Genomic DNA, 9,491 nt, shown 5'->3' on the forward strand with positions numbered 1-9,491 from the left:
AATAAGCATTACTATTTCATTTATTGATAAGAAGTACTATTTATACCTCTTGATTGTGGTATAGCTAGGCCTACAATCAATATAATTTTCTTTGATTAATGTTACACATGCAAAGCAAAATCTTTCACAACTTATCTCCATAATGGCTATAACTAACATGTTTATCATTGATAATTAGAAAATATTAATGAATGTTTTAAGAGTATTGGTTTAGAAAAAAATTTTAAAATTTTTTATGAAATAAAACAATTGACTTTAACCCATAAAAGTAGTATTAACATGACTCTTGATAATTTATCTTTTGTGAAAATAAAAGGTCATTTAGATATAATGAATTTCTCTTTAACCCATCAAAAGTAGCCACTCAAAACGGCTTCATTAACTCTTCTTAAAAAAGAAAAAAAGAAAAAGAAAAAAAGAACTGCTTCGTTAATTAGGGGATTGTGATGTTTATAATAGAGAAGATTTAGATCAAATGCCAGCTGGTTCAATCATAGTGAAGGGTTTAGTGGAGACCATGTCCCAATAGGTAAACTACGGTTTTAATTATTACTTTCGGCGTGAATATTGTGATCAATGCCTAAACAAAGATCATTGCCAATCAAGGAGAACATGGTTCTATTAAAGAACTATATATTATACTATGCACGGGGCATGCCTTATACTGTCCTATAAATGTTCTCCTATCAAACATTTTCACATCTTTCTGTGAAAACTTCGAAACTTATATATTTATTACCCCTTTGCTCAATCATTTAAAAATACTAATTAATCTGGTATTCTATTCTTAAATTAAGAGAAGCAAAAAGCACAAGAATGGAAGCTAGCTAAATAAAATACGTATATGTTACAGCTAATTTATGTAAAATTTTGAAAGTTGATCAAGATTGCTTTGATCCCAAAAACTTCAACCTTCTTGAACCCACCACCAATCACCTTTGTTATTAAAATTTGGGTCCTGGAGTGTGCTTAGGATATTTTCTATATCACCTTCTTGTGAAATATAAAAACTGTGTAAAAAAAACAAAAAACAAAACAAAATAATTACTTTTTTTTATTTCTTATAAAAAGTTTTTAAAAATATTTTCAAAATCAATATCGTTCTTAAGACATTTAATAATTAAATTTTCCCTTAAACATATATTCGTCTATAATCCTTTAATAAACCCGTGGGACATTGATTTTCCAAACAAAACAAAAAAGAAAAAGAAGAAGAAGAAAGAAATAAGATGGGACATGATAGAGTCCAAAACAAAACCGGCGGCATTAGTTGATATACCGCAAAAGCAAAACAAAAGTTGTAATAACTAATAAGGTCATTTGTCCAAACCAGTGGTCATTAGAGGATTAATTAGGGGCTGAATTTTATTGTATAAGGTCTAATCTTTCGTACATTGTCATTAATAGAGAAGACTTTTTTTTTTTTTTTTTTTTGAGAAACCTTAATAGAGAAGACTTGGTAGATATATGCCGTGTGGTTATCACACAACTTCTGAAACTTACATAACTAGTACTTTGATGAATAATTAGGGTTCAATTACAACTTACGTACAAGATGTATTGGGTGTGATAATCAAAGTGAGTGTAGGTTACCCTCATGGCAATGGAATTTAATTGAATTGGTGAAACCCATATAATCATACCAAAACTCAGATTTTGATCCCAATAAATACATATAGAAGATAATTACAACAAAGAAAATTCGTGAAGTATTTAGTACCAAAGGTATATGGAAGTTTAAGGGTATGTTTGGTACACTGTAATAACTCATGTAATGCAATAGTTATTTAGGTGTAATATCAATTCGGCCATTTGGTTACATTTTTATTACATGGATTAGTTATTACATTGGAATAACATCTTTAAATTAAAGAATAGCTATTCCTCTTTAAAATTGATGTAATAGCTATTCCTTAGTGTATATAATAGGTTTTAAAATTAATATATTTCCAAAAATATAAAGTTTCCCTGTACATCATCTTTTACAAGTTTTCCATATGTAACAACCAAACTTATGAATAGTAATAGTTATTCCATTACAATGTCTTCTATTCCTAGTAATAAAGATTACTATTCTTAATGTAATCTACATTCAGTGTACCAAACGTACCTTAAATGTTTAGAATATAATTTTCTTCTTTTCTGTAATCCATTATAGTGTAATTTAAAAGATTTTTTATGTGCACTTTTTTAATTATATGCCTTACATAACAGTCTTTTAACTTATTTAAAAATTAATGAATTATATGATTTAGAATACATTGAAAGTTAATTAATCTCACGTAATCTTCTCCAACCCATTTTGAATGACATCTTTGTCCAAATATTAAATACATTATTAAGATGGAGGGGTATTAACCTAGTCTATAAAGCGCTCACAAATAAAAGTAGCATATAATGCTTGTATCAATATTTTTTAGTAAAGTCAAGATTAACGTGGCTGATACGAGCAACCAAAGCATGAAATAGCCAATGAAACACATTAACGTTTTAATTTTTTTTATGAGTGAAGAAAAGGGAAGATTTGAGTGAAAGTAAGAGAAAGATTTGAACAATGACACCTTGAAGTTTTTTTTTTTTTTTTTTTGATCAGGACACCTTGAAGTTCAATTGAAGGTTGATCATATTTAAAATATCATATTACCATTTAATAATACAATTTGAAAGCTCCATTTAGATAAAACTAACTAGCTAGCTAGCTACTGATAGAATTATGATGGGACAAGATTCCTATATAATTCACCACCATGTATGTACTTGTTGCTATTAAAGTTCTTCTCAAAAAAAGAAAAAGAAAATGCAGCAATTAAAGTGATTGAGTTTATATTCAAGGCAATGTATCTAACTATCTAAGGTCATAAGAGTTTTGAAGGATCTAAAATAAGAAAAATTATTGTGTACTCCCGAAATACCATAAATGTGTACTATTTTCTCTCACATAAATGATGAGTCTCACTAATTAAATTCATGGTATGACCCACCATTCATGTGAGAAGAGAAACTATATATTTATAGTACTCCAGAAATACCTAATAATTTTTCCTAAAATAATTCCCATTAGGCTCTATCAACTTCATACGCGTAATAGCATACAACTCATTAAATTGATGTGTATAGGTGTTTGATGGAAATGGGTGATAACGATTGACTCATTGAATTAGGGCGTATATGATCAATTTTCTATCATTATTAAAGAAATATAGAGCATTTGAATTGCTATTATCTTTCACTTATATTTTCATTCGTAGTTACTCTAAAAGTAAACTTCTTCAAGTTTTGGTAAACGATAGAAGTCCTCTCTTATTTTCACTAAATAAAAAAACACTCCACCCATTAATGTTTTTATTTATATAAATTTAATGTTTCCTAGGAACTAGACTCATTATTTGTTAATAAAAAAAAGACTTTAGCGGGTTTACTATTATAGTATTATTAATAGAAAGGAATTTCTAACATTTTTTTTTTCGAATCTCATGAGGTTTTATTGAAATTATTTATTCATATTATTTAGCATTATTAACTTCCACATGCCGACATGCGTCATTCGAAAAATATATATATCCTTAGAATATTTGATGAATGAAATCAATATATCCTTAGAAGGTGTGGAGTTGAGTTGAATAGTTTAACATATTTTACCAATTAAAAAATAGATTGATTATTTGTCAATGTCACACATCTTTATCCATAAATTCTAAACAATTTTATAGTTTAACACTTGCTGTTAAAGAAAGCACACACGATGCTCTCTTGGTAGAACAGAAATTAAACTGTTAATTTTTAATAGTAAACCTCGAATCCACGAAGGGTTTCCCTGAATCTACAAGGAGAAGAAAATTAGAATCCATCAGAGAAATAATTTGACAAAAGTTTGTGTTTATTGATAATAGTCTGATTTGCCTCTGACGGTTACAAAACATATAAATACTAAGAAAAATGTCTAAAACCCTAATTCGCACTAGTTACACGATTAGGTGACAAAATACCGAAATTTACCAAAAATAAAAAAATTGAGTCAAATGCAGAATCATAAACTACTGATTTTAAGGGTTGTTCTAAAACAGCCGAGACCTTATTTTGACTTTTAAACTAAAAATTATTAAGGAAAAACAAATATTGCTATAAATAGTAAAAACACTATTTTCGAGGCCTTAATGAAGGAATTCACCTAAATTTTGGTAACGTTTATAGTATGAGTCTAGACCAGAATGTTGTTTCCTTTTAATTTGCCAAATTTCATACAATTCCGACACTGTCACCCCGATGGCCTTTACTATCACCCCCTTTTGATCTTGTGTTGTGACTTCCTGCGCCCTTACTGCTCTAGAAAGGCATGAGTTGCCTGTTCTACATCAAATAAAAAGGAACTTCTAACATTTTTTTTTTTTCGAATCTCATGAAGTTTTATTGAAATTATTTATTCATATTATTTAGCATTATAAACTTCCACATGCCGACTTGCGTCATTCGAAAAATACGTATCCTTAGAATATTTGATGAATGAAATCAGTATATCCTCAGAAGGTGTGGAGTTGAGTTGAATAAGTGTAACAAATTTTACCAATTAAAAAATAGATTGATTATATGTCAATGTCACATATTCTTTATCCATAAATTCTAAACAATTTTATAGTTTAACACTGGCTTAAAAAAACAAAAAAAAAATCCAATTCTACCTGAATCCTCATATTGTAACTTGTAAAGAAGAAGAAGAAAAAAAAAAAAAAAAAACCTTGTTCTTAAAATGTAACAATACTTTTATTGAAAACGACCCCAATTTTGTGATATTTAGTTATCATAATTCAGAATCACAATTAAAAAAAAGAGGAGTACATTAATATTGCTGAATTTTGGCATTGGATTCTTTTTTACCGAGTGCTTTGGAACATAACCATCTCTCCATGATAAAGGCCAAGCCACCGACACCAATAATGTGACACGTGTCGTCACATAACTCATATGAGACAATTACTAGCCTTTCTTTGATTTGAGGTTCTTGGACCCCATAATCCCATTAACACACACTCTGTGTGTGAGAGAGAGAGAGAGAGAGAGAGAGAGTTGATTCCATATTTATTAGAAGATAGAAAGATAGGATCTTAAAAGCTTTTGGGTGGACCGAGTTGAAAACTATCATAGGAAGAGGAATGAAGAAAAGAAAACACCCTAGATTTTGTTTTATGAACACAAATACTTATGGGTTAGGCTGAAAAAACAAAAGAAAAAAAGAAAAGAAATAGGCTACACAGCCTACTCTTTCCTTTTTAGTCTTTGGACGATTTTGAATTAGTAGCCAAAGTCCTTAGTATTACTTTTTGAATTGGAGTACTCGTAGTCCTTGCCTGCGCCACACATTTTCCACAACCACAATAGTCAAATAACGGTAACCTCTATTCATGTTACTAACATAAAAAATAAATAAATAAGAAAAGAAAAAAAGAAAAGAAAAGAAAAGTTACAAAATTTGCATTGGTAGGTATAAATAAATAATTTGATTTATTATTCTTTTCAATTCAAAATCAAGCTTATATTAAGGCTTGGCCGGTCACGCATGCACGCACAATATTGTTTCTTTGTGCTATTAATGTAGAAAGCACGCCGAAAGATTTTGAGGCCCCTCTCATACCATATTGTAAGTATTATTATATAGCTTAAAAATATGCAACACTACTGCGATATAAAGTTACAAAAGAAAAGTAAACTCTAGCTGATTTTTTTTTTTAAATAAATAATATACTTGGGAAGGTTTTATCGAGGAGAAGCCAAATTTAGATGCATCAATCTAATTTTGATTTTCTTGAATTGAAAGTGACTGTATTAGAGTCATGTCGAAGATTTTAAATATTATTAAGTTATTGGACTTGTCCTTTTGTTGAGTAAGTGGGTTGGAGAATGGAGATAGGATAGGATGATAGGAATTGGATGTGATTTTGATTCACATACTGTTCTATAGAATTTGGTCGGTTCTCTTCTCTTCTCACCATGTCATGTTATGGTCATCTTTGTGATTGAATGAATGAAAGAAATTGAAATACACCGTCAATTTTGGTTTAGCATGGCTTGTTCATAATTATAAGTTTGAAAACTATTACTTTATTTCAATTTTGGTTAATAATTTTTTTTTTAATTACAGTATGCTGTTAATTCCGTAGTTCGAACTTTGATTCTCAAGCACTTTATACGTGAAAATGTGTCAATTTAGTTATAAGATCCTTGGCAAGTTAACAATCCTAATAGTGAGCGATTTTGATAAAATTTCTGGAAAAAATAATCACTAAACATAAAAATTAATCAATCTTATAATTGCTTAAAGAAAAAAGAAAAAAAAAAACCCCCCAAGTGTCTGTACTATGGTTATCCTTACTTTTCTAAAGTGTAAACAACAGTGTATAGTGTGTATGTGGCTTCTCCAAGTTATATATCATATGTTGGAGAATAAAAAAAATCAGTAATAGCATTAGTAAGATGTTTCACGAGCATATGTATATGTGGCAGTCACTATCGAAAGGCTTGAGGTTCAATGTCTCAAAGAAAGAAGGCCTAAACACGGGGCATATATTCTCACGGGTAGCTTATGAGTTCCAATGTGGGAAGTGGGGTTTGTTTATGACATGTGATGTGATCACATTTTAATATTTCATGTGAACCTTATGTCATTACTCATTACTACTTACGTAACATTTCGGCCTTCAATACGACACCAAACCATATGTAATTTTGTAATCTTTGAAACTGAGATTCTGCAATATTGTGTGGCTATAATTTATGTAAATTCTAATAATTTGAATTTCGAAACCTTTTCTATAGATATAATAGGATTTAAATTATATTTTCTATTATAATAATAGTTTTTTATCATTAAGCCAAGAAACCCAAAATATCAGTTTTTATTTTTTATTTGTTATACGATTAGGAACTTAGGATTTGAACATAGTTCCTTATTTGACGACAAAGATTTTATCAACTGACTTGTCATTATATGCAATTTGAACTCAGTTTCTCTTGGCTTATAGTTTTACTTTGTATACTTATTAATACAATATCAATCTTTTCCCTTAAAAAAAAAAATCTAATCATTGTCGAGGAAGAAAAAAAAAATCCTAATTGAAACCCATTGGTTGAGACTTGAGACTCAGTGCAAATCTTAACTATTGCAATGTGTAATTTTTTTTAAAAGAAAAAAAATGCAATGTGTAATTAGCTTTCAAGGATTGAAATTGAAAATGAAAATGAGTGCACCTTTAATTTCAACCATTAAATTATTTTTTTATTTAACTTTTAAATTTTTTTTGCCTTTCTAATTTTTCTCTGTCATATTAATTATTAAATGTGCAATTGGACGGTACTCTAAATCCAAAATCCGAAACCCACAACAAATTCAGGGACTTCCAAATCTGACTACGAAACTTCTATTGGCAACAGTATAGTTTAGTCATTGGCTAAAGCCAATGAAAACATTCGATGACATTCAAGGAGATGTTGGCCTAAATGTCACATACCTTTTGTCTAACCACAAAAAGGTTTCATTAATTAAGGCATGCTAATGATAATGATAATACGTAAAAAGAAAAACTATGTTAACTCCACTTTGTAATGACCCAAAACATTCAGCTAATCATACTCGTTAATGGTGGGTGCTTTTGATTAGCTGTTTGATATTATAGTTCGTGATTGAGAGTTTAGACGCCACAGATGTGGACCAATTAATATTGGGTACCCATTTTGATTGTACAAGGCTATGTACGTTATGTAGTGTGGACTTTGGGGCATAAATAAACACATATTATCACAAGTGGAGCCTTAAATAAAGGCTACTTTAAATGAAGTGATAGTTTTTGCCTAAAGAACATAATTAGATTATCTTTCTTTAATTAAAAAAAATTAAGATTTTCAAAAGCTTAAAGTATTATAGTTAGGTAAAAGGTACGATCCTGGCAAAAAAACAAAGGGTAAAAGATATGGGATCAACACAATTTTAGGTGGGTCATGAGCCTTCTCTTTCAAGATCTTCCTATTGTGCCACAAAACTATATCATATTCCATAATAATCTTAGAAATTGGTTACAGTGTAAATTGGGTTAAAGACTTAAGAGAAGAGAATGAATGCTATGGAATCTGAATATGAAGAAATGATTTGTTTTTTTAGCCCACTTGACTTCTAATTTGTCATTATGAGGATCACCTTAGTTCTCATCATAGTTCAACCAAAACCATGGTTTACGTTATTATTCTTATTCATTAGGAATAATTTTTAGTAGGAGAGTTGACATACGTGGCTCAAATCAAGGGGGGGGGGGGGGGGGAGGGGGGGCAGAAAAAAAAAAAAAAAGTGGTATGAAATTCAATTCTATTTCTAGCATATTTTTTTTCCCATTGAATGGGTACATTATAAGGACAAGTAGCAGGACAAGGCCAACTGCAGAAAAATTGACGAGGCATTTGGACCACCGTTGTCAGTTGTTAGAATTAATTATGTAAAGCATGTTCCAAAAGACGCACATAACCAAAGAGAATTTTTATCACTTTGCTTGGTTGCGTACCTTCCTCCAAAATAAAAAATCATGGTGGTCCATGACAGATTATAAGTGTTTTTGTTTTTGTTAGAAAAGATAATAGGTATCTTCAAAAAACAATAATTAATAGTTACACATTTCATGAGATTTAACTATTTACAAGTATCATAAAATTTCAAATCCTTTTGCTTAACGAATAGAACTCTCAACTACGATAGTCCATGAATTGCATAAGTAAACTCACAAATTTACTTGGAAAAAATATGAATTAAGTAGATCACATTCTCACTGAAAAAGAGTGATTCCAAAAGTGTTGTGCAACTATTTATATCAAACTATCAATTTTATTTGTTGATGGCAATACCAACTGCATCGAAGGAAAATGCAAACAGTCTTTATAATGTAAAATTATGATAAAATTTTTCAAACCATGGGTGAATCCTAACAATTATATTATTAAGAAAACGATTTGTTGAACAAAACTCAGATGAGTTTGGCTTGCCTAAAAGAGATGTCGAAAGGGTCAAAAAAGAACTATAGTACAAGGAAGCGTACAAAGAATTCATTGACATTGTATAAAGTGAAGAAAGCAACAACAAAAGAAAGAAAAGAAGTTCCATTAATTTTTTTTATTTATTTTTTTTATTTTAAGTTTATGTTTTGGGCCTTTTGGCCCTCTACGCCTCTGGCCTCGGTTTTGCAATTGGTATCCCAGACCAGTGCATAAAGATTAAAGTAAAGAAGGTATGAATAGGAAGCATCAATTTACTTGCTCAACAACTGTCTGTAGTAATAATAATAATCATCATCATCATTTTTTTTTTATGTGGTTTTTTCATTGTTAGTATATTAGTCTAGGAAGTGTTGACCAATTTATAGAACCCAGATCAGCCATGAACAATATAATATATAATTGGTTTAATCTTTTTTTATTAAATGAACTAATCCCAATTTTGAATTTTTTCCCCCCATCCAAGC

Source organism: Quercus suber, unplaced genomic scaffold (genome assembly GCF_002906115.3).
Source record: "Quercus suber isolate HL8 unplaced genomic scaffold, Cork oak 2.0 scaffold_202, whole genome shotgun sequence".
In the NCBI taxonomy this organism is placed as follows: Eukaryota; Viridiplantae; Streptophyta; class Magnoliopsida; order Fagales; family Fagaceae; genus Quercus; species Quercus suber.